The 27,358-nt window shown below is 37.5% G+C and overlaps 1 protein-coding gene across 2 annotated transcripts in view; it reads right to left on the bottom strand.

Moving 5' to 3' along the window:
- Positions 1-27,358, bottom strand: part of TMEM200A (transmembrane protein 200A) — a 59,215-nt gene that overhangs the window by 3,889 nt on the left and 27,968 nt on the right. The window lies entirely within an intron of this gene.

Raw genomic sequence — 27,358 nt, forward strand, 5'->3', positions numbered from 1 at the left:
GTAAAAGTAACAAATGAAACAACACAGTTCAGGATTATTAAATATCATTTTATAAGGCATCTTATAACCAGACTGAAAAATAGTTTCTCAGCTTAATTAGTGAATATTTGAATGAATACTAGAAAGTATTATGGTATACAATTAAGATACTGTGAAGCCAGGTATGAAAAAATATATATGTTCTTTTTGATGGCCTTGCTAAGTTCAAAGATACAGAAAGGCTGACAATCTGTTGCAGAAAAACAAACAAACAAACAAACAAACACTGTGTCAATGCTAGGGATAGTTTAACAAGCAGACAAGGTAAAAGTTGGACTGTGTGTCAGAGGCAGAGAAGCAGAGGTAAAGCAAACCAGTGATTGCTTTCAATTTACAGGCAATAACTTTCATCAGATATCTTTAAATATTTGTTTTTAAAAAATCCCAACATCACCCATGCAAAAATCCCAATCACCCATGCAAAAAGATGAGAGCTCTTATGGTATGAGAATGACCATAAATTGAGGCACTATCATGAATTTCCAACAATGCAAGCAGGTGTCAAGTAAGCTCACTTCCAAGCAGAAATTGCTCCAACCCACCATTATTTCATTATTATGAAATTAATAGGGAGTTTGAGACAGGTGGCCAAGTGGAAGCACTAATCCAGAAAAAAAAATGTACCAGTGTTCATCATAATCTGTTCAGCAGTAATTCAGGTGACAGACAGAAGGAACAGAAAGCTGAATTCCTTCCCTGTACCATTGTTAACAGAGAGAGTGCTTTCTCTCCTCCTGCAAGAAAACTTTTCTTTGTGAAGCGAAGACCTGAAAAAACAAGACCTAAGATGCAACATTTTCTTAATTTCTGAAAGCAAAGTTGATAGAATTCTTTAAAACAAAGAAACAAAACAAAACAAACAAACAAAAACCACAACTCAGAAAGTTCACTTCTGGTTTCATGTTGCTCAGCACTCTGGAAATTCTCACCCTTTGCAATTCACTTTCATTTTTATGCTGTCTGGGCAATTTCAGTAGTTTGAGAACAATTAATTTCTTGAATGTTTCATGAAGAGCCAAATTTTTCTTTTAATGTAGCAATTTTAACACTATGCTCCCCCTCCCTCCAAGAAAGTTATTCGAGGTTGATAGTATATCAAAAAAAAAAAAAAAAAAAAAAGTGTCTCATATGCCTATATTTAAGGGTTTCTGCCAAAAGCAAAAGATCATTCTCTAAAACATTTAGACTCTCTAGGCAGAAATTAATGAAGAGAATTATGGCACATCTTTACTGAAATTAATAGGTCTTCTAGCTATTATCTAGTTTGCTCCCTTATTCTTTTCCACATCCTAGATCTTTGCAGGTTTAAGGAGTTTCCATATTTATGTGGCATTTTGCAGCACACATAAACCCACTCTCATCCGTTATCAGGGCTGCCAAGGAACTGCATGGGTTTGTGCTAAATCTAAGCTGTGCATGTTGGTTGGGTTTGATATTTTGTGTTCTGTACTGTGCTTATCACAGCTACCTGGATTGCACCAAAGGGTGAACCAAGTAAGTTCAGATCTGGTTGGTAAATATTTTAAGCATACCTCTAGCTTAAGGAACCTCTAATTCCTCTCTAACTCTGAAAAGCAGATCAAAATATATATATATATATTTCATCCTGAGGTATCTTTCGAAAATTCTCATTTGAAAGTTTTACAAATATTGCAGGAAAACCACATCACAATTTCACTATTAAATGGTCTACAGTAACCTGAAGGACGGAGAAGAACTAAGATCTTCTATAATAAAAGGGAGAAAGAGATCTCCTAAGCCACCTGGCTGGCTTCCTCCCAGTACTTCAGGGGAACATTTTGTTCCTCTGTTCACTTTACCTGCATTAGAAGTTGGATATAAGACAGAGAAAGTCTGGCTGCAACAAGATGAAAAAGTATTTTATATATAGAAGAAGTCTCTTTCCTATTTGTGAGTTCACATGGATATTTCTAAATCTTTATTTAATTGAATAAAATCACAACCAGGTTCATAAATATAATTGGCAAAAAGCCACGGTGTTCATTAGGCTTATATGGTACTTAATTTTAAGAGCTGAATCTCTTCTCCATTTAATAAAATCATTGGTATTAGCAGACCATTGGTATGAGATGATTTCATTTCATTCAGAACTTTTTTCAAAAGCCTATTACAATGAAGTGTATTTTAAGATGGGAAACCTTTTTTTTAAAAAAAAAAAAAAAGTATTTAGAACACAGTCACATTGTAGATACAATGAATTATTTTACAAATCTGTTTACTTTCATTACAGAACAGCCACAATGAGTTCCCAATGTCAAATGTTAATTCTTTTAGCTTAGTACAATGATTACATTTAGTTTTACTCAAAAGCTTGAATTCAAACTTCTGAACAAGCAAATTTTACAAGATTTTGACTAAGAAGTAAAGAATGGTTATGTTAGAAGTTTTGACAGAATTTTTCTGGTGTCACTGTGAATGACACAGGCTTATTTTAAAATGTATCAAATAATGGTAAAATTGATGTAGAGTACAGACAAAAAAAGAAAAAAAAAAAAGGGATAGGCTTGTAAACCATTTCATAAACACAATCATTTTGCTGTTAAAAAAGCACCACAGATATCAAGCTGCTTTTGAAGAACAAACGTTGTGTTTTTTCAAGCATCTGCCTTCCTAACCTTGTAGCTGCTCGGTTTGTTTCGTCTTCAGCAGGAACGTCAGTACCAAAGGCCTAGACAGTTTACAATTTTAGTCTTGAAAGGAACAGTGGCCCAGATTTACCCTTACAGCTAGCATCAATTTGTACTGTGCTGTTGTTACTAAGAGGTCCTCGCACAACCCTGTCAGCCACTCCAAGATCACCCAAGTCCGTCTTGGTATAGGTCCTGTAAAGTAGCTCCTCCTAAGGTTTGCAAATGTGATACAAGTTGGGTAATGAGATGAGAAGCACCAGTCTCAGATGTGGAGGATGCCTGCTTCTTACATTACACTTGCTGCCCAGATCAAGGCTCCTAGAGAGGCTGAAAGGGATTCTTCTTTATCACCTTTCCATATGGGGAAAGGTTTCTCAGATGCTCAAGGAAAGGCTGTCATAAAGAAAATTATGAAAGAGGTAAAAACAGCTTTCCCAGAATAGTTGTAGGGAACCACTAGACTTGCAGCTGCTGAGCAAAGATTGAAGTATTCCCCTAACCAAGTCAGGAGGTCAAATAACTCAAATCAACAAAGAAATAGAGGCAGTAGATTCACTCTGTGATACAAAGGTAAGGCAGGGATAAATTATCATGGAGAAACTGTAGCACAGGTGGACAAGCGTCCTTCTTTTCTATTCTGATTTGCACCAGTACATCAGGATTTCACTGATGATCAGACAGAAAAATGGTATATTTATGCTGCTAGCATTACCCATATCTGAATTTGCCAGCCTGGAGAAGGGAGGGGAGGCCAGAGGTGACCTGGGGACTCATTAGAGTAACTTGCATCTCCAGACAACTGCAGAGCAACTTGAACAACCTAGACATGTCCACAGAGAGGTATGACAGATAAGAGGGAGTCACTCTGAGTCCTTTTGAAGCTAGGAATGGCCTCCACAAGTAATACTTGGTTATCCTTTGGAAGCCAAGCAAATGACTAAATTGGTGGGATAGAATTTGGTGGGATTTGAGCCCAGTTGACTCACTGATCATTCCAGATGTAAGACATGTCTACTGCAAAAATGTATCATAGACTGTACATTTCTGTTTTAATTGCAACTGAGGCAATATTAGCTATTTACACAATGGCTCTGATACTCAGCAGTCTAGGAAAACCTAAAAGGTGTGTATGGAAGAGCAAAAATACAATGGAAGGAACTGACTTTATTGCACATGCTAGTGGCTCCAACTAACTTTTCTTGGTTCCACAAACCACAAACTCCTTACTTTTCTCTTTAGCCTAAGAGGTCACCACCTTAATACCCTTCTTTACCCTCTGATGACTAGCATCACCATTAGTGTTACTGGTATCAACTAACTTTGTTTTTCAGAGATGGTCACATTATTAAACATGTAGTTAATCTCTCAGCAACCTTATTAACTCTCAGCCTGTAGTTAGCTTTGGAGCTTGGTATTTCTATTTCGGGTGCCTCGAGGTTTATCTATTTTTCAACTATTTTGGTACAATAAAAGTTACTAATTCTACCTACAACAGAAGTCTTTTGAATAAATATATAGTCATTTGAATTATGCTGAGATTTTACATTTAATTTGAAAAGTATACCAGCACCAAAGATAAATAGTGCACTAAAGGATATTAGGATTATATTTCTTTCATATTATTTGTTTTATTCCAGATATATTTCAGCGTCCCTTATTATTTATGACCTTTGTAGTTTTCACATTTTTTTTTTATTATTATTATAAAACTGGAACATTTACTGTTTGAAAGATTATTGAAACTTCATTTTTTTGAAATTTTCAGAACTGTACATGCTATTTCCCTGTAGTTTAGGTTTATGTAAAACTTTCTGAAATGATCAGCTATTGTATTTCAGCAAAGAATTAAACTTCATCACAGTGAGAAGTGTGACAAAACATGGCTTCAAATACCATAGCATTTCCTATCTTGCTATTTCAGCTGATTAGTAACTTCACTTCATGTTAGTACTTGATTTATTACCACTTAAGTGACTCAATCTCAAATTTTAACAAGAGCACAAAATTTAATATCAAGGAAAGTGTCCTTTACCTTTGATAAACCTGAAATCCTAGCAATGAAAGAGGTATATGAGAGACCATTTACCCAGAAATTCTCATAATCAAGAAAGCAAATGATAAAGTAATAAGAGAACTGGTAACACAACTAAGTAAACAAACCAGTATTAAGCTGAAATTAGCAGAATACATCTAAACTTTGTTCTTGATGTATAATATATCAATGTGTTATCTATGCGTAGAGGTTGTCAATTGATACAATCACTTCTATTCCAAAGGTAAAAATATAATGCTCTGTTAAAACAATCTTATAGGCCAAAAGGATTAATATTTCTGGTAGAGATAATACAGCAATGGCCAAAGAAAGGTTACTTCCACGAGAAACAGAAAAATCATCCAAAATTACATTTTTTACTTCATTGCTTAATGAGCAATCCCTTCCAACTGCATAACACACCAGCGGGACTACCCTATGATGCATCTCTCTCCTAATATCCAGTCCTTAAAAATTATTAAAAAAGAAAAGCAAGAAAGCAAAAGACCTCTTTTGTATTGATGATTATGGGGTATTTTAAACGTATTTTAATTGACAATAGGTGAGATGAAAGCATGTGAAATGTGGTATTAAAAATCTTCATAACCTCTGCTGGGATTTTAAAGTCATGCAAGCAAAAGCCAAGGATAGAAAATTGCATGCCTATTTAAAACATTAAAGCTTTGAAATTTCCAGCTGAAACAAACCCTTTGGGTTCAAATTCCCTTTAATGTTGCCTCTTTTAGTCTGTAAACGGATAAGCTTAGGGACTAATCATGTCCTTTTAACCTCCTGGTTGCCAGTCAGATTATGGAAACAGGCCAAATCATGCAAGCAGTTTCACAGCATAAAAAGGAAAAGGCAGGCTGCATGTGGGTCAGGCAATGCAAGAACTCCAGGCTGCCTACGATACAGCAGTAAAGAGAAGGTCCAAAGCAGAGATTAAAAGCTTAGGCTTCCTGGACATTGGTAGCCTTGTATCAAATGGTCTGTATTTGGTTTACAATAGTACTATTTCAAACAGTAAAATCTTTTCACTTGTAAGTGGAAAACAAAAGCTTGGTATTAAGGATTATATCAAAATCTGTGGGGAAATTCAAGGTCTGACTGTGATCCATTCATTCTAAATATCTAGATCTGGCAGCAGTTTTCAAATCTGCATTGTACTAACGCAAGCAAGGCTAAAGGTCTCCATCAGTTACCTCTAAAGAATCTATGAAAGACAGGTAGGAATGGCAAATGTGAACATTATTAATACACATTTCTTTATGAAACTATAATATTTACTGCTTTAAGGAAGGAATCCAGGGGGCTCACAAACTGTGAGGGACAGAAAACCACTGATCTAGATGTGGTGATCTAGACCCATTAATGTGGATCTAGAGTATGGACACTTTGGGAAGAAAAGGAGGTCATTGTTCTACTATTAAAAGTTGGATACTGAAACATACGCTAAGAAGGGGAAAATATTTTTTAAAAAAACAAACTCAAGCTCTTAGGAGAGTTATGTAAGTCAAAAGATCTCATTTTATATGTATTTCTATAACTATACTCAGCCACACTGAGCCCATGCAAAGTATCTTAACATTGTATAAAGGGGCACTGTCCCCTTTTATCAAAATGATTTTGATGCAACTTTCAGAAGTGGCAAGTAGCTGTTGAAGCTCCCTTCTCTTACTACCAGTAGAAAAACCCAGATGGCAAAACCAGTATCATGTGGTTATTTGCATATATTTGCCATATTGCTGAACCACACAGAATCACAGAATGGCTGAGGCTGGAGACCTCTAGAGGTCATCCAGTCCTAACCCATGCTCATGCAGGGACACCCAGAGCAGGGTGCGCAGAACCATGTCCAGGCAGCTTTTGGAGATCTCCTAGGAGAAGATTCCACAGCCTCTCTGGGCAGCCTGTGCCAGTGCTCCATCAGGAATTGCTTCCTGATGTTCATATAGAACATCCTGTGTTCCAATTTGTGACCACGGCCTCTTGTCCTGCCACTGGGCACCACTGAAAAGACCTGGCTCTGTCTTCCTTGCACCTCCCTTCAGGTATTTATATACAATGATAAGATACCCCTGAGCCTCCTCTTCTCCAGGTTGAACAATCCCAGCTCTCTTGGCCTTCCTCACAGGAGTGGTGCTCATCACCTGTGTTCATCATCCAAGGTATTCATCATCCTTGTGACCCTACATTGGACTCTTTCCAGTATGTTCATGTTTCATATCCACATTGAATCATAACTCCATTTAGACTCACATTTGCCCTATTTCATTAGAAAGCCTAAGCCATGTTCTCTAGCATGACTTTTACGACTGTTCTTATGTTAAAGCAGGACTCTCACAGCTGGGAAAAGTTTAAATACAGCTGTGAGTAGCTCCGCTTACTAACAGTCTGCATAATGATGCTGCGGAGAGGTTATGAAATTACCCAATTCACAAAACTACAAGAAAAAAAAAAATCCTTTACTGTTATTTGGGGAAAAACTATGGAAAAAAAATCAGTCTTATAAAGTTACACCTTGTTACTGTTAAGTGAACCTCTCAACAGGACAAGGAATAGAACTTGGTTACACAGATACAACTGTGAACAACACCCAGACTTTCACAGCTACTCGGTTTGTGTGCACAGTAATGTAAGCCTCTCCTTCCTTAAGAAAGCAGATGAAAGGGAGCTTGCAGAGTGCTTTTTTGTTTTTCAAAATAAATTTTGGAATATAATTGCCCAAGACAGCTGACTCAGCAGGTCAGAACCATGGTTCATATATACAGTGTGGCAATAGTTTGATTAAATGATCAGACAATTCAGTCTGAGTGGAGCTCAGGAGGTCTCTCGTACAACCTCCTGCCCACAGCAGGGCTACCTGCATGGTAAAACCTGGTTGCTTAGGTCTGTGCCTACTCAGGTGTGGAAAAGCCACAAACACAGGGATAACACAGCCTCCCTGGGCAGCCTGCACCACTGCCGCTGTGTCACCATGTCAACCTTTCTTCTCCTCTTGATGCAACTTAAATCTACTCTCTCATCTGCTAACACCATGTAGCACTGTGGAAAAGCCTAGCTCTTTCTTCTTGTTTACCCCCCTGTAGGTACTACAGGGGGGGTAGAACTTTTGTTCAGTTTTGGGCCCCTCGCTACAAGAAGGATATCGCTACAAGAAGGACATTGAGGTGCTTGAGCGGGTCCAAAGAAGGGCGACGAAGCTGGTGAGGGGCCTGGAGAACAAGTCCTACGAGGAGCGGCTGAAGGAGCTGGGCTTGTTCAGCCTGGAGAAGAGGAGGCTCAGGGGCGACCTTATCGCTCTCTACAGATACCTTAAAGGAGGCTGTAGTGAGGTGGGGGTTGGCCTGTTCTCCCACGTGCCTGGTGACAGGACAAGGGGGAATGGGCTAAAGTTGCGCCAGGGGAGTTTTAGGTTAGATGTTAGGAAGAACTTCTTTACTGAAAGGGTTGTTAGGCACTGGAACAGGCTGCCCAGGGAGGTGGTGGAGTCACCATCCCTGGAAGTCTTCAAAAGACGTTTAGATGTAGAGCTTAGGGATATGGTTTAGTGGGGACTGTTAGTGTTAGGTTAGAGGTTGGACTCGATGATCTAGAGGTCTCTTCCAACCTAGAAATTCTGTGATTCTGTGATTCTACTAGAGGGCTCCTGTGAGATCCTCCCAAAGTCATCTCTTCTCCAGGGCTGAACCAGCCCTGATTCCTCAACCTGTTTTCAGGGCAAGAGCTTCGGCACCTGACCACCTGTGGATCCACCCAGTGAACTTGCTTCAGTCTGTGAATATCTTTTCAGATGTTATTGATGTGAAATTCCTTTTTTTTTTAACTCACCTGGGATTTTATTTGGCTTTAAACTTGACTTGAAATTGTCAACCAATAGCTAAATGTGTAATTTGAACTAAAAATTACAAACTCAGAAGTATTGATAAACATAATCATAAGCTATGTGAGAATGCCTGTTGCCCAGATTTGGGGAATGCTGTGACTTTGTTCTGTAAATTACACAAAACAAAAATCCCTTTTGAATGCATCACCACTTACAGTATATGCCATATACACTAATTATTTCACCTCGTATGCCAAGGTCAAAAGCATGGTAAACAGGTAGCAATACTGCACAAAGATGAATGCCCAAACTGCTTGCCTTCTTTGCTCCAGGCTGATCTTTTCAGTAGGTCAGATATTATAATACTGTGCAAAATCAGCAACATCCAATACCAGCAGCATTGCACAGAGCTCGTTAGCCACTCACAAAAGCACAGAGCACACATCAAAGAGAGAAGGAAGCAACCTGAGTTCTATATTTTCCTTTCAAGACACTGCTTTATGATTGGCCTAGATTTGGTCTACAAGCTTTTGCCTGGCCCAGTTGCACTCTTTTAAACTTGCTCCTTCCTCAGTTACATCTATGGTGCAGTAAATCAGGTTGAGTCTACAGAAGTTCAGAAATTTTACCAATGTATAACACTTGACATGAGGTTGGCACCTGGTCTCCTATGTCTAGAACAGCTTCTCAGTCTTCGTACTTGAACCACACATTCTCTTCATGGCCACAGAACACCTGTCTTATGCATTATCAGCCTGAACCATCATCACATGTGATGTCCAGAATGTCCAGCCATTCTGCTCTGTGTAGCTGTACCAGCTTAGCCCAGGTGACTGACTAGAGAAACACAGGAGCTCTGATCCTGGATGTGTTTGTTTGTGGAATGCCTACTGTAATCTCTGTATTTGTCACATTTAGTTATCAATAACTTGAGAAGAGTAACTTGTTTTCAGAAGTGTGCATTGGTTACTTCTTCACATAAACATGGAATTTTTCATTTCTTATGCACAAATATGTCATGTCCTGTGTGGTGGTTTTACCCTGCTGGGCAGCTGAACTCCACCACAACCATTCTCTCACTTCCCCTTCTCAAAGAAAAGGGGGAGAAAATACAATGGAAAGGGCTCAAGGGTTGAGATAAGGACAGGGAGATCACTCAGCAACCATTACTATGAGCAAAACAAACTCAGCATAGGGAGATTAATATAATTTATTGCCTATAACTAGTGGACTAGAACAGTGAGAAACTAAAAACACCTTACATCCACCTTCTTACCTCCTCCCCACTAGTGGCACAAGAGAAAGGGGGAATGGGGCTGCGGTCAGTCCCTAACGCTTTGTCCCCACCGCCCCTTCATGGTCACTCCCTGCCCCTGCTCCACATGGGGTCCCTCCCACGGGATGCTGTCCTTCCCCAAATGAGCCTGCAGGGGCTGCCCACAGGCAACAGCTCTTCAAGAACTGCTCCCACATGGCTCCATACCATGGGGTCCATCCACACCCCAGGAGCAAACTGCTCCAGCACGGGTCCCCCACGGGTGGGCAGCAGCTCCCCCCAGACCCCTGCTCCTGCGGGGGCTCCTCTCCACGGGCTGCAGCTCCGGCCCAGGGCCTGCTCCTGCGGGGGCTCTCCATGGGCTGCAGCCTCCTCCAGGCCACATCCACCTGCTCCACCGGGGGCTCCTCCAAGGGCTGCAGTGTGGAGATCTGCTCCATGTGGGACCCATGGGCTGCAGGGGGACAGCCTGCTCCACCAGGGGCCTCTCCATAGGCCTCAGAGGAACTGCTGCTGCTTGCCTGGAGCACCTCCTAACCTCCTTCTGCACTGGCCTTAGGGTCTGCAGGGCTGGTTCTCACTTACCTTTCCCGGCTGCTGCTGCACAGGAAGTTTTTTTGTTTTATTTTTTTATTTTTTTTTTTTTTGTTTGTTTGTTTTTTACCTTTTTAAAATCTGCTCTCCCAAAGGCCCAACCAGCATCACCCACTGGCTCAGCTCTGGCCAGCTATGGGTCCCTTGTGGAGCCATCTGGAGCTGGCTCTTATCTACATGGGCAGCTGCTGGGCTCTGCTCAGATGCAGCCCTCCTGCTACCAAAATCTTGCCAAATAAACCCAATACATCCTATTCCAAAATACATCACAGAACTATAGCAAAAAGCAAGAAGGAGCTAAAAAAATGTTTGGGGAAACAAAAATGCTTTGCAAGAGTAGTCAGCCATCGGAACAGATTGTCCATGGAAGTGGTGGCATCACTGTCCCTGAGGGTGTTCAAGGAAAGGTTGGACCTGATGCTTAGGGACATGGTTTAGTGGGTGATATTGGTAGTAGGGTGGTGGTTGGACCAGAAGATCTTTGAAGGCCTTTTCAAACCTTAGTGATTCTATGATTCTAAGACTTGAGGAAAGGCTGCTTAAAAGGGGATTTAGTAAAAAAAAAGTTCTTCTTTATTGACTAATAAAGTTTTCTTCCTAAAAGAAGTAAATTGAATATGCAGACAGAAAAATAAATCTGGATATCCTAGACTTTACTTTTGCTTATATTTGCTTGCATTCTCCAGTTTGTTTACATTTTTCTACTAAAAAAAGAGCAAGAGTGTTTTGGTTGGTTTTAGCCTCAAATGAGTGAGTTAGTAATTGTCTTTTATAACTAAAGTGACAAAATATGTTTCTAGGCTATTTTAGAACTTTGAGTAAACCCATTTCCTAGGGAAAATCAGTACTATAACTGGAAGCAGACATTGGCTATTTAGTCAGATATTCATAATAATTTTTTACACATTTGTCCATTCACATTATTAGCATTCCTATTCAGGAATCAGAAAAGATCCTACATTAGCTATGCCTATAGGTGAAATAACTACTTTAAAAAAAAAAAAAAAAAAGTTATGCATTTTCTTTCATAAAGAATTTTCTTATTATTGAAAAAAATAATTTTAGGAGCACAATCTAATTTAAAAGGTATAAAACAAGCATGTGGGTCTGTATGCATTTATTACAGTTTGCCTGTTTTCATTTTATCTCTCGGACATTTCAAAGAATATGAAGGAGCATCTTTTAGAAGAAAGTGAAAACTATGAGGTAATACTAGAACAATCCTTGAACTGAAATTCCAAATGCACAGAACTAATGGGAATTTGGAACCAAGATCACACAATGTAGATTAAAGTATTGACCAGATATAAATCATCAGTCATTAAATAAATATTATAAAGGTCTCTAGTTGTTTCTGAGTGTGTAAAAGCAAAATAAAAGCTTTGTTTTCAGTCACCTATTGCAAAGGAAAAGTATGACTAAACACTCTGGGGCTCGGTGTTGTGCCAGAAGATGGATAAACTCAGTTTCCTAATATATATATATTGAGTATATATATATAGTGAATATATATATATTGAGTATATATTGAGTATATATATTGAGTAAAAAAAAAATATATATATATATATTTATATATATATATATATATATATATATATATATAAAAGAAACAAGATCAAAGATGTTAAATACCTTGATGTACAATCACTAAGCCATTCTGGTTCTTCAGTCCTTGAGCACAAAATTTCAAATAACTTATGAATAAAACAGTGGTAGGCACTTAGTGTGGAGGTATATAAGCACAAACAATGTTGGAATCCTTTGGCAATCGTTTACACTCATATCATCTAGCTTAACCAGCAATCTGTTACTTGATTTAGTCAGAGGCAAAATCTCCAGCCTAGACACACACTTAATGTAGGCAGTGACCAGCTGTCATGAAACCAAACAAATGTCCTTATCTGCACTACATGCTCAGTTAATCATGTTAATTAGCATGTTCTAACAGCTGTAATTTCCCACTGTATACAAATCCAATGATTGTAGGATCAAATACTAATGGGAACAAGATGAAGGAGGTATTTAAAAGAAGGTTTAAATCATATATGTATTAGATATGTGTTAAAATCTACTTGTTCCATAACTATGGTGTCTCAGCAAAACTTTCCCTCTCACCAAGAAAATACGTCTTGGACTGTAAAACATACAGGCTCAAAACTGCAGGAGTTATCATTCTCTGTTTACCATCAGAGACCTAGAAGCAATTTTTCAAACGCATTTAAATAATGCAAGAGCCTAACTCTGAAAAGTTCTTAAATATCTACACCGTGTAGTCATATTTGAAAATCTCAGTGCATGCAAGAGATACAAAAAAAAAAAAAAAAAAAAAGATGTAGTTCCTGACTTTGCAGAATTTAAGTACCCAGGGCAAAAAGTGACTGTGAAAGCCACAAACTAGCCACCAAAAAATAAATAAATTAAAAAAATAAAAAGCCTGCTACCTGACAATCACCCCGGCAGAGCATAATTTGAAATTAGTGGCTGAGGCACCAGCCTGGGAAATGGGACCTGGGTTCCCTGCCCCTCCACCACCAGGACACTTTTTAGTCATGTCGTTACATATTAGTCCACATTATTAGAAAAGTACACACAGGGGGTATTCAGAACAAGAACTGGAATTTGTTCTCCCTGAGTGTTGCAGCCACATGACAAGAGCATTTATGTGGCCAACAAGAACAGCTGCTTCAGCACAGCTGTGGCTCTATGTTCATCTTGTCTGTCACTTGCCTTTAGAAATCTCCTTTGACACCTATGTTCTAAGCAACACTGGAAAATAGAATGGGTCTCTGTTAGGATTTATTTTTTTCCAACAAAGACCTTTGTGCAAGGTTTCTTACCCTACCAAGAAGCAAGAGAAATTAGCAACAATATAAATATATAATATAAATAAAGCACTATTTCATTGAGAAAGGGAAGCATAATTCAAAAATACTTCTGATGTACCATATAATGAAACTTTTTTTTTTTTTCCTATTAATGGATGCCTCAGAAATAATTACATAATTCACAGTAAAACTTCACCATGTCTTCAGCTGAACATTGGAACATTGGTGCCCTAGTCAGACATCTGCCTGGAGACTTCATTAGAACCTGTAAGCACTCACACCACTCCACAATTTGCTGACCCATAATCTCAAGTTAGTAAGTACACATAAGAGCAGCAGTTTCAAGATGCGGGGACAAACAAATTGACCTACACGCTCATTTCTATCAAAAAACTTTCCTTCGTGACCCTTAAATGGTTCATCTCCACTTTATTCTGTTTGCCTAAGTTTCAAATATTACACAGTGTTTACATTGCATCAAGGCCACTCAAATACAGAAGAGTTGCCATGACTTCATTTTGCATCCATGAATCAGAATATGCCTATCCTGCTGTTTTGCAGAAAAACAGCTCCATCCAGTTATTCCAGTTAAGTCCATGACATATTGAGTCCAAAACAGAGAGTCTGTGGAACAGTAGGCTGCTAGGCCTGAGAAAAATGAGAATATTCCTACTAAATGAGGAATGATAAATGGTGTTGCTAGCTACAACATGGTGCCCCACTTAAAGACTACTTAAAGACTACTTAAAGAATGGATATGTTGCCAATAGCATAATAGTGTGTTGTTCAGCTTTGATACCCTCCATTCATAATGTCTATACATCTGTATTTTAACACACTTGAGCTACCCTATGTAATTTAAAACAAGATCTCAGTCAACCCATGCAATTGGGACAGATGTCAAAACCAGCTGATGCTTGGTAACATTTTAATTTTATAAGGAGATGTCAACTATTATTAGCATGTATTATAGGCTGCAATTTATTCACAAATGACTTACACAAATAATTTTTTTAGCTCATTGATGCTCTCACTTACGTTGCTTTTGTTACATCACTTTATGCTTTTAATATTTTACTTACTTTTCCTTAGCCTGGGTCTGGTCACAGTTAATTACAAAGATAAAGGTGAGTTTGTTTTAATGGAAATCCTCCTGACTTACACAAAGCCAGCATAAGGTTCAGAATCAAGCACTTTAAATATAAGTAAGGCAAGTTTAAACTAAACTGAATGCATGACTGAAATTGATGTACCTTGTTAAAAACTGTTGGTAGATATGTGATGCAAATACAAGTAGCATAAATAATCAAGAGGAGATTTTAATACGGAGTTAAAAGTCAAGAAAAGAGAAAATACAGAGCCATTTTTTTCCAGTTTCTGTAAAATTTATATTTATGTCTTATTGCTTTAGGGTCTTCTCAGCCCATCACAGAGCATTTGTAGCTATCAGTCAGTCTGGCATGTCTAAAGCTTTAGCCCAATTTCTCCACGTATTGCTGAGGAGAAAAGAAAGTAAAGGTCACTAGAACTCTCTCAGCAGACTACCAAATACTAACAGATACAGTGTGGGTAACATTTTTTTTCTTGTAAGAAACTACTGCAAAATTATCAGCTATGTGCGAGAAAATCAGGACGAAGAAATAGGGAGAGGAAGATAAATTTAAAATGCAATTACAGGTTGAGCAGCAGGAAGCTGCCAGTAGTCCACCATAAAATTTTCAGTTTAGAGTTTAGGGGAAAGAGTGAAATACAATACCATCAGTTAATTATTTTTTCAGCAAAAGGCTAGCAACATGTTACTAAATTACTTGAAATAGATTTACTTAGACAGCTAAAGCAACAAGCAAAACCAAAAAACAAACAAACAAACAAAAAAAAACATTATCTGAGCATGACTGAAGGTATCCACTAAAATGTATAAAAATATATAGAAGAATTGCCCAGAGATACAGTACTATTTAAGAAATATTTATTTATGACTTCACTTGTCTCACAGTTGAGTTTAAAGGTCACCGTTCAATGCATGTCCCACCCAACGGAAAGACAGAACCTACACCAATGTAAGCATAGAGCAAAAGACAATAGATAAATACAGCATAATTACAAAACAGTTGAGACTATCAAGATTAGTGCAGTTAACAAACAGAGCATGCCAGGAGCATAACTATAGTTTTATATATATATAGTTTATATATATATAGTTTTGTGAGATACTGCCCTAACACAGGTCACTTCTGAATACAGAAAGTTAGCTCTTACATTTCCTTGTGGAAGCCTTGAGGGGTTTGATTATGCAGAAAAGATGCTTCATAGAAAACCCCAGGTAAAGTAAATGGGTTAGGTAGCTGGATTAGTATATAAATACATGAGTTCAAGTTCATCGTGGGACTAAAATGTGAAGAAAGTAATTACTGCTTGTTCAAGGCAAAGAAAGTACTGCAGCAGAACCAATCAGCAATGCCACAGTAAGTCAGATACATGAGCAAGTAAAAGGACAAATGTTATTTTTTCTAAAAATGTGCCCAAGAATTAGCAGAGCAAATATTAGAAGGAAGAATTTCTGTGCAACATGAGCTGAGCTTGACATTTGAAATAGCGGCTGATAGAGCTGCAAACATTAAGGACCACCCAGAGTGAATAAAGAGGCAGAGGGGCATGCAAAGAGATGAACCAGATCATGCAACTATGCGCAAATAGCCTGGAATGACAGAGATAGAATATGATTTAACCAACACAAATGCCAGAAAATGAAGATAACAAATGAGAACGTTCTAGGAGGCAAGGAAAAATCAAATCAACAAAATGACCTACACAAATGATGAAAAAACATGACAGATGAGAATGAAAGAAAAAAGGAGGGTAGAAGAAGCATCTCATGAGAGCTGTCTGATTTTAAGAAATGTGTAAGGTCTGTGGGAGTTAACTAGTGAGATACACATGCAGCTGCTGGCAGATTTGGAAGTTGATCACATCCTCCTGTTTCAGCTGGAGGACAAGATTTTACAGAGCACAAAGCTTCTTTTCCTTTCACATCACATTGTTGTTGTTCCTCTACTGAAAGGATCAACCTTCATCTGCCCAGAGGCTGAAATAACCACTTCACAGGCACTTCTTTCAGGCTTCTCATTTATTCTTCAGTTTACATTATCCTAGAGCATCACTAAGACACCAACCAAGAAAAACAATATAGAGCTGGCTAAAGTCCTCACAGAAGTCATGGACTGCTCTGTGCTGATTCAGTATCACCAACTAGTCTAGTCACCATAATTGAAAGAAGTCCTCTGAAGGGTTCCTAAGTATCTAACAGTTATGTAAGCTGGCTCCCTTGGGAGCCAGCCTGCCTGCATTATCCTGGTACAAGTGTGTGGATTCTTATGCTATCTTGACATCCTAGAGTGTAGGTATGTGAGGCACATCCAAACCGAGAGCGTTACAAATTCCAGCCAACACTGATGCTTTTGCCTTTCAAATAGCTGTGAATTTGAGAAAATGTTTAACACAGGTCTTCTGCAATTTTTCACAGCTGAGTTGCTGAGTGGGTGAAATAATGGGTCAGAACAGAGGACACTTGCATCTTTCCTGTTGCCCTCAAAAGCTAAATTTGGAGGAGAAAGATGGAAAAATAAGATGCTTGCCAAATAATCCGAAATTTTATTTTTTTCTGTACTATCAGGAAACAGGTTGGGCATTTTTGTTGTTGTTCTTGCTGGCAAATTTCTATTTGTTAGTGCTTTATTGGAACCTTTGAAGGACTTCTGGTCAGCTGCAGACTGCAAACATGAATATCCCTAGCACTGCAGATCAGCTGAAAGCTGTGGTTTAGACTTTTCACATGGACAGTCCCATTCCACACAGTTCCAAGTCACACTTTCCAGACCATAGACAGATGTTTGTGTATCAGACCTCTTGCTTACACATGGCAGTCTTTCTGTGACTCTTACACAGAAGAAGCCTCACTTATACGTAGCAATAGTCAGTGTCAATACTGAACCTGATGGTTCCTCAAGGGCTGCCGTTAAATGCCTTTGCCATGACAGGAGCACAAAAGTCTGCTCACCACTGCCAAACATGCTGAAAGCAGGGACACAGAATTAGGATCTTAGTGGTTGGTATTTGACTGCTTTATTTAAGCTGACTTAAATCATCAAACAGGAACACAGCTGTGCTCTCTTTTCCCAACTTGTCAGATCATAATCCATATGTAGATCCACAAATTCAGCCACTAAATCCCACATCTGACAAGCCAAAAAATGATCAATTTTAGGTAAACTTTGTGCATACACTATATGGAACTAGGTCAGTATCTTAGTGGATTCTGAAATGAGAAAAATCTAGATGAGTCAGCCTGCTTTGGGACCAGTGGGACGGATTCCTAAATAATCCCTAAATTAGCCTGGAAGCAATTATCTCTTCTCCAGCTCATAGGTCATACCAAACAAGACTGCCTTGCATCTAGTCTACATGCAGAACCTTTATTGACCAAATATTCTCACTTATACTAAAATCATTACAGAAATGTCAGTAAAGAGTACTAGTGTTAATGACGACATCATCATCCAGGGATACCATAAATACCCTTTGTGATCCTGCCCACAGAGGACCCATGTATGTATGGAGATTCCAATTTTCTTTCCATATGAGATGGAAAGAAAACCTAAAACCTAAAGAAATACCTAAACCAGGACCATGCTGTCACTTCAACTGCTTTCGGAACTGCTGGGACATTCATGCCACTCTAAAAGCCTCAAGTTCTGAGAGCTCTGAGAGATGGCCAGAAGGTGAGATACGAATGTGTCGCCTTATTCTAGTTTGGAAACTCCCAAAGCCATGCATGCCATAGCACCTTACTCCTCCCCTATTCTATTCTACTATTGCTATACTCATGAATAAACATAATTACACCTGTCCTTGGTGAGTATCACACAAACCTAATTGAATTACACCACAGTGTGGTACTTGCTCTGAAAAAGCATTACTAAGGAATATCGATGAAGTGCAGCATAGCCAGCAGAATATTTCTATGAAACCTTCAATTTTCCAGTACTTCCTGATTATCTTCTGATCTGAGCTGTGTGACCCAGCTGAGCATTAACATTGATTTTTGAATTTAATTACAGACACTCTGGCTTGGAGAGCTGTGACATGCTGCAATTCAATTGCATTGGGCTTTCCCTGGCCTCTTCCTAATAAACAGTGTGCCAATTAATCCAATCCTGTTCTGATTTTCTGCAGTGCAGGCTACATTTATCCTTCCCCATTCCTTCACACTGAACGCCGTCCCCCATTTGCATGCTGTCCCCATGCATTCCTGCAGCTTAACCATATGCCCTACATTAGCTTCTTGTGTTTCATTCAATCAGTTATCACAGAAATATATTGCTTAAAAAACAAACTAACAAACAAAAAATGGGTAATAAAAGCAAGATGAAGGAAGGGCAGGTAGAACTCAGTATATGTTTTGGAGATGGATTTACAGATTTGCATTTGAAAAAGGCTGCAACAGGTATATATTATTCCGAACATCTTTATTCATCTACTATTTTATCCCTATCCTTTCCATTTGACAGTAATGTAGTTCCGTGGTAGCTCAATTTATTTCACTGATAATGTAACTAGGTTACATCAATCCAGTGCCAACTCTTGAGGACTGACGTTAGCCCTGTGGAATAATGACAAATGATTCATTTACTCCACTGGCTTATGAAAAGGGTAAGTAAGAGATGCTGTTTCAAGATAAGTCCTGATTCATATTTCTTACCCATAAAATCATAAACAGAGTCCAGCATACCGGAACCTACTCTTGGTCAATATCACAGTAAAGTAATGTTCCAGGACGTCCGGAACATAGCTATAAAAATGTCATCAGATTATCACCAAGAGAATTTATTAAAAGTTTAATATGCATTTCCCCTCATGAACATGACCAACTACTGCACCTACTGCACCAAAAAGCTTAGTGCAAACTTTTGAAGAATGATCCAGGACCTCTGTCAGAAGTTAACTGTAAATCTTCATTCAAAATGGAAATTGAGTTCCCAAGTTACTTAGAAGTTTCTGACACTTTTACCCTTAGGGTCTGAACCTACAATTAAGGCAAGTTTTAGGCTTTAAGCAGTTGAGGATTACAGCTTTCCACATTCTACCTTTTAAAATGGGCAATGGCTCTTTTGCTCTGACCCTACAACACCCTTCTCAAATTTCTATTTACTAGTCACCAAGTAATTAAGTTATAACTGTTCCCCTAGACTGATATTGCTTCTACAGCCCTGCCTTGTTCTCCATGTACATCAGCTTTAAAAACAATTGTTTTTTTAAGACTCTAGGCAAGCTTTAAGCTGATAAATTGCTATCTTGCTATTTGTAGATCTGAACTGTAGGACTTTATTCTCAGTCTTTGTTAATGGTAAAAGGAGGAAAACCATTTTAAAGAAGAATGTGCAAGCCATATGGTCTGCCTCACTAACATGTTTTATAAGGTGATGCTCTCATTATTTTCAGACAACATTTTTCACTATTTCAGCAGCTCAGTCTACTTGGGGTGGTGAACTGCAAACTAAAAACAGCTTTAAGATACATTGAATGATGCCTAAATTCAAAAATTCCTCCATTAAATTGCAGTAGGCTTTATATATATAGTGACAAAATACAGGATGTATGTTTGTGTGTAAGGAAACTCCATTAATTCAGAAAGGATTAGCAAAGTTACTATCAAAGATTTGTTATTCCTTTCCTAAAAGGCCCTGTATAAGATCTCTCAATTTTGCTCTTCAACAACATTTCCTTGCAGTCCACACCCTAGGTATGAAATTCTAAAGAATTCTCCTGTAGAAATTCTCCTGTAGAAAATCACAGGGGAGGAAAAAAAGACTACTAAATCATAAATTAAAATAGAAAACATTATTTGTTATAAATTATTACTATGAAGTATGGGCAGAAGCAATAGTTTCTTCACAAGATGTCAGTTGGATATTCAACCTGATGAGATGGCATCAATATTATTAACATGCATACTAAGAAGAATGCTGAAATATATGAAAATTCAAAACTGTGTATTTCTATTGTCATCCAAATGATTACACAAGAGGTACAGTAGGACATAACACACATTTAAATTTGATCTGTTTAAACAAAAGGAAAATAAACAAATAATGCTTTGTTTATTTTTCCCTATAGAGGCTGCCTTGCTGAAACATTTAAGCTTGCCCCTAGACACAATCTTCTTCATAAGGATCACTTCACATTTTATATTTAATATTCAACTGCTCAGTAAACATTAATTGTGTTCTTTCTCCACAAAAAAATTAAAATGAAACCCATTCTTTGTACCATGTCAACTAGAGAACTTTAACATTCAGAATAACTTCTACAAATATAAACTCTTTCCATTTAGGTATAAATATATATATATATATATATATTAATTCTCTCTCCAACACTGCTCTTAAAGTCAAACTAAAATCTAGAGAGACAATAAGACATTTAGTCCCTTTACCAATGGTAAAGATAGTGCCAGATATTGTTTTAAAATGGTCTAGACAAGAAAAGATCTCCAGTTCATTACTCCACAGTCAAAAGCATTTTATAATATCTTTGAATTAATCTACTGCCCCCATTTTAAAAGCAACACATTTTTTCCCACCTTTCCACTGGGATCACTCTGCCCCAATGTCTAGAAATATTCTTCTCACTTCCAGCTCCACTTTATTCCTGGGTAGATTATCCTCTTTTGTTTTGGTGCCACATTTTCTGAGATAGTTGAACCCAATTACATTTCTGAGACAAGCAGTGTCTGATGCTGAAACAAATCATAGTTGTTTCTCTCTCTAAAGTAATTTGTTATGGTACTTTCTGAATTCCCAGTGGTATTAAGTAGGAGAGATACATCACTTTCTACATTCTCTGAGCACTTGTTTGATCCACCAATATGTTTAGATGCACGCTGAACTTCAAGAATATGAATATTGAAGCTGACCTTGTAAGCATTACAAGTGTACTTAACATTTGTTTAGCTAAAGTGTTCCATGCATTGTTGGGTGGAAGCAATATCCTCCACAACTTGCAGACTGATCCCAGTGGAGCAGGAAATCAGGATCTGAGGTAGCCAATACAAACAACAGGCACAAGAATGAGGACAAACTTGTGCATCAAGAAAGAATAACTTAGGGTAAAAAAAAAAAAAGGGGGGGGGGTGGGCATTGCTGCTCACTTTTAATATAGTAACATGCACATTAAGACAACTCTAACAATGTATACCACATTCACATATGATGCATTTGATGAATTAGCAATTAAAAAAGAAGTACTATAGCTGATATCAATGACTGTGCATTTCCCTCTTTGCTAAGTAGTTAAAACGTTTCAAACAAAGCTATTTCTAATCTTAAGTTTATCATAAGGAATAAATACAAAAATATTATTTGTGAAGCATCATCGAATATTACAGACTGAAAATGCCCTACTCTTCAGTGCAGACCTTATGTATTAAATTCTATTTGCAGATTCATACTGTACATGGTAAATATTCAAGTGTCATGCAATCTCTTCCTTCTCCAGCCTTCCCAAATTCTCTCCTTTGGAAATAATCCTAGTAATGGGACCAAGTGGTGAGCTGTAGCCTTTGGTGCCACTAACCATTGCAAGTAAACATGGAAACAGATGAAGTTCTGACAAAAGAAGGATCAAACACTTATTTGCAAAGTGGTGGATGTTTCTCAGTTACACAAACTGGGACTAGTTCCTATTCCTTTTCCTGGGAAATTCTGAAGTTTTTATATAGAAGATCCACCTAGAAATGCTAAGAACCTCACATTAGCAAGCACTGGTAGATCAATGTGATTCTTTCAAATAGACTGGAGGCATTAGGATTTCTACAGGTTTAGCTGTGGAGAGATTGTAATCGTCTTTTGACATATTAGCTGTTTCTGCAATTTACCTTTTTTTTAGACAGGTGATTTTAATTCCTATGAGGGCATTTGCAGAAATCCATTTTCAATCTGGCAACTAACAGTTGAAACAGAGCTACATTTTTTTTTTTTTTTTTTTTTTTTTTTTCATTTTTTTTCCCTTTGCTTGCTTTTGGGTTGTTCAGGGTTTTGATTTTTTTTTTCTCCACAGGGTCTTGTGTTTTCCTCACTATCACCTCAGTTTACTTTCTGAAAGTCTTTAAAACTAATATTTTTAACAACTGTGAATATATAAAACCAAAAACAAATCCTGAAGACACTGTTACCCAACTAATATAAGTTGGTAGTAGAATATACAGCTATCTTCAGCAAACACTGAAGGGCTTCAAGTCTTTTTCTAACCATAAAGGGATGATTCCTTAATAAAAGTAAATAAGCAACATCTTATCAACATCTTACAAGTTGATAATAACATAACAAAAGTATATTTATCCACTGTATAGAAACTTTGAAAATCCAGCTTCAGAGCAATTATCCACTTGTTAATAATCCACAGTTAACCTGGTGGTATCTACCCAACTTTACTATAATGTGGACAAGTGTACTGGGTCTGGCTGGAATGTTAACTTTCCCGGCAGCAGCCCATACAGTGCCGTGCTCTGTACTTGTAGCTGGAACAGCAGTGTTATCACACCAGTGTTGTGTCTACTGCTGAGCAGCAGTGGCACAGTATTAGGCCTTTCTCTAACCCTCCTAGGGGGCGGGCAAAAGGTGAGGCGAGAAACATCACTAGGGCAGCTGACCTAAACCAATCAAAGGGATATTCCATACCATGTGATGTCACACTCAGCAATAAAAGGTGGAAACAGGAAGAAGAGGGGAGGGGTGGGCTCTCGTTTGGAAGACGTTGGTCCTCCTCTCAACACCGGCTGCGTGCGTTGAGGCCTTGCTTCAAGGACGTGGTCAATCATCGCTCATTTGTGGGAAGTAGAGAGTAATTTCTTTCCTCTGCACTTCCATATAGCCTTCATTTATTTTGTTTGTTTGTTTTCCTCCCTTCTTTTTATTTTCCTTTTTTCCCCTCCCTTTCCCTTTTTATTTCCCCGTAGTTAAATTGTTTAGTTCATGGTAGTCTTTATTTAGTTATTATAATTATTTCCCTTTAATTAAATTATCCTTATCTCAACCCGTGAGTTGTTCTTTGCTTTACTTCTCCCCCTCCTCACCTAAAGGAGGGGGAGTGAGAGAGCGGTTGTGGGGTTTAGCTGCCCAGTACGGTAAAACCACCACAACAAGAATCTTAATAACTTCCCTAAACTTTATTTGTGAAAACCACCGTAGTGAATCATGGCAGTGGTACACTAAATCAGCTATTTTCCCTCTGTCTGGTAACACTTGCAAGAAGCCCTGTGTTGTCAGCTGCAAGGCACACCAGCTACAGAAAACAAATTCCTCCCAATTTCTCTCCCATATAACAAACATAAAGTGAATTTGTTTAAATTTTCACTATTATTGTTGGAAATACTCTCAGTAAGTACCTGATCTTTTGAAGTTTATGAGGGTTTTGATTTCAAACATGAAATGTGGAGTTTTGTTTCCTTTGACCAGTTTTGTTATTTGTTTATAATGTAGTCTAGTTCTCATGTGGGTGAAGAGTAAACACATCCAAAGCCATCTCATTATACTCATTGATTTGTATACCTTCTTCTTGTTTTCCTTTACATGTCCATTATATCTGAAGTCCAATCCTTTCAGTTTAGTTTCTTCCAAGAATGTTGTGTTTTATAAGAACAGCTCTTATGAAAATTCCCATTGCCACTCTAAATTATGTTTCTTTATCTTCTTCCACTCCCAACATGCCATACAGAAGCATGAATGAAGAGTAATTGAATAAACACGTTAGACTGTAAACTCTATGGCACAGATAAGCTGAACACAACACTCTACTGTCTTCCAAGATGTATAGATTTCATACCTATGCACAGCTGATTATGTACATAAATACGACAGGGCATCCCTTCCCACTTCACATCCTCTCAAGTTGATAACAAAGAGTTAAGTCTTTTTTGAATCACTTTGATTAACAGGTGATTTTTAAATGTTTTCTGTTGCTAGAAAATAATAATTAAAAAAAAGAACACAGTTTGCTTTGACACTAAATAGTGAAATCCTTTGAAAATACACAAAGCAAAACTAATGTTTCAGTTTGATTCACTTGACAAAACTGGCCTCACTAGAATCATCCTGATGGACACTCACAAAACTTTGAGATCAGATTATGTGCTATGCTCCTTAAGGGAACATTACTAAAACTAAGATAAACTTACAGCCAGAAAGGTTTAGATGGACTCTTTGCACTAAGCATAAACACAGATGTTTTCTTGAGTCATTGCCTGAACCCAGACACCCCAGATTAAAAAAAAAAAAATCTCTTTTAATCATAGACAAAATACAGATAAAGAACTTCCTGTATGCTTTCATAAATCAAATACCATATACTTAAGAGAATATCTGTTGCATAACAGCAATGAATTTAATTATTTTGTTTATCTGTGAGCATTTATGTGAAGATATATATCTTCACATTTGCATCTTGACATGACTAATGAAAGTACAGTGTTTTGTCTGCGACTAATTCATTTTCACTTAATACGGCAATGACTGATTAATTTCATTTTCTGGTGTGGAGGACATCCTGTAATAGAGTCAATGTTGTTTCAGAACCTTTGAACTTAATTATCTCCAAGTAGAAGGCAGAGTAATAGATACAATCTTTCTCTCTCTTTTTCTCTTTCTTTTTCTCTAAAATCACCTGCTGTGAATCAGAAGATAAAATTTTCAAAGATTTATCGTTAAGCATATACTACTCTTACTTGGTGTATGATTCTCAACATGAACTTTGCATTAGTAAGGCAAGTAAAGGTTGATTTGGAAATGTCTCATAGGGTTCTGCTTACTATAATTTATTTTAACCAAATTAGCTAAAAAAGTCATACAAGGAATACAAAATTATATTAAAGGATATCAAGTTGTTCATCTACCATAAAACAGTATTATGAGCACCACATAACTATACTGTGTTCAAAAGACACTGATGATGAGATCTCTCGAATATTGTGAAAATAAATTTACTAATGTGCTCTCTCAATAGAGAACAAAGGTTTCTTATTGTTTTAAATAGCATTCTGAGACATTTCACATTGTTGTCTAAGTGTTTTTCATATTTGTGGAATAGAATCTTGAATTCTGAGGTACTGAAAATAAATAATCACGTATGACGGCTTAGTCACAAGAACCAAGATGGCTGTGGACACCACTGGGTAAAATCCTACGTATAAACATCAGTTGAAGAATTTGCATTGACCTTAACAAGGCTAGACCTTCACTTGTGGGTTGAAAGTTTATTCTGTGGTATTTTGAAACATTCCTTTCACACACACACTATCATACTTTGGAAACTACAAAAATGTGGACACCAACACACAAGCCATAAAAAACATAACATGCAAGACTGTTTTTTCATTAACAGTGCTACAGTTTTTTTCAGTTTTCTATAATACAGTTACTTTCTACAGGATATTCACCAACATATGCACAAACTCAGCATTCTGAATTTTTAGGTGCCCATATGCTGGGAAATCTTAGGCCCAGTACTCCTGCAGTGATTTTAGATTTTAGTACTCCTAAAAATGGAATTATAGGGAAAAATGTTGACTTGTACCTAAATCACTTTTAGCTTTTTCACCAGAATCATACCAACCTAAACTATTCCTGTGTCAAACAAAACTTTTTTGTTGTTGTTTTGCTGTTGTTGTTTGTTTGTTTGTTTGTTTTTGGCACATATGTGTATTATCACCAGTTTTAAAATAGTTATTTTTAGGGTGAATTTGGACAACAGCATCCTTTTGAAAGGAAAAAAGAGGTTATATTTTTAAAACATCCCAAAAATATTTTGGCTGCTTCAACTTTTGTTTTTTTTGTTTCAGTTGTTATTAACTTAAGCCAAAACCACTTGCTGAATTTAGTATGGACACCCATATGGTTGTGTTGACTAAAAAAAAAATAAAAAATCTAAACTGCATTTTTGGCTAACAAATTAATTAGCAAAGGTTCTGTTCTAATATACATGCAGTGTCCCCTCAATTTTAGTTCCATCCCACAACAAATTTCTGACAATAAAAAGATGATAAAAAGAAACTCTACAGCAGCTCTTCTTTCATATTATTATCAACACTGAGTCTGAGTGAAATGCTTTGTACATAAAAGTGATTTTTTTTAATGAAAATATTGCATGTACAGAATGACTCATGTTATAAATCACACAGCTTCTGTCAAAAGAAAGAAAAACTGCACAGGACAGACATTTATCTGGTTAAGAAAAATTAACTGTTTTTTGAAATGTGATTTTGATCTCCCCACATCATGCTCCTCATAAGAATCTTTTATACAATACATAAACCATTTTCAGATGCATATATTACCAGCTGTCACAGACTGCAGCCAAGACTGCCCCCTGAGGTTTTCCAAATTCTTGTCTTTGCTATGGAACATGCTACAAGCTTGCCAAGAGCTGGAAAATTGCTGCCCAAATACAGTAGATTTATTAGAAGAGTTGAAGATATTTATGGCAATGACCACTTATTTTCCCTTAATGTATCCCATTGTTCTCTCACTGCAAGCTACTCCTGATTGCCAACATTTTTACATATTCCTGTTCACTGTTTTTTATGAAGACTGGAGTTTTAAACAGTAGCTATAATGCTACTTTAAATCAAGAAGCTCCACCAAATGGATGTTCTCTAAGAATGATTGACTTTCTAAACTTTACTTTCACTACAGCTTTATGTCAGAAAACAAACTTATCCTGGATAGAAGTTTGCTCAGTAAAGCTTCCTCACAAGATATTAAAGTCTGTGGCAGTCCCAGTGCATCTTCCTCCCTGACAGAGAGAAGACTGTGAATCCACCAAAGCTCCGCTTGCTTCATGGGGACTTCAGCAGCATTCATTGAACTTCCATTAAAGTATCCTCTTTGTCCCCTGTTTTGGGCTCCCTGCCTGGGATCATATGTAGGAAGATCATATGTTAGCAGAGAACTAGAAAAGATGGATGAAACAGATGCCATCTCCAGACAAAGGTGGATGTGAATTCCTGATCCCACAACTCCCATCTTTCTACCTCTCCCCATGCATTGTCACAAATACCCTTTG

Source organism: Anas platyrhynchos, chromosome 3, assembly GCF_047663525.1.
Source record: "Anas platyrhynchos isolate ZD024472 breed Pekin duck chromosome 3, IASCAAS_PekinDuck_T2T, whole genome shotgun sequence".
Taxonomy (NCBI): domain Eukaryota; kingdom Metazoa; phylum Chordata; class Aves; order Anseriformes; family Anatidae; genus Anas; species Anas platyrhynchos.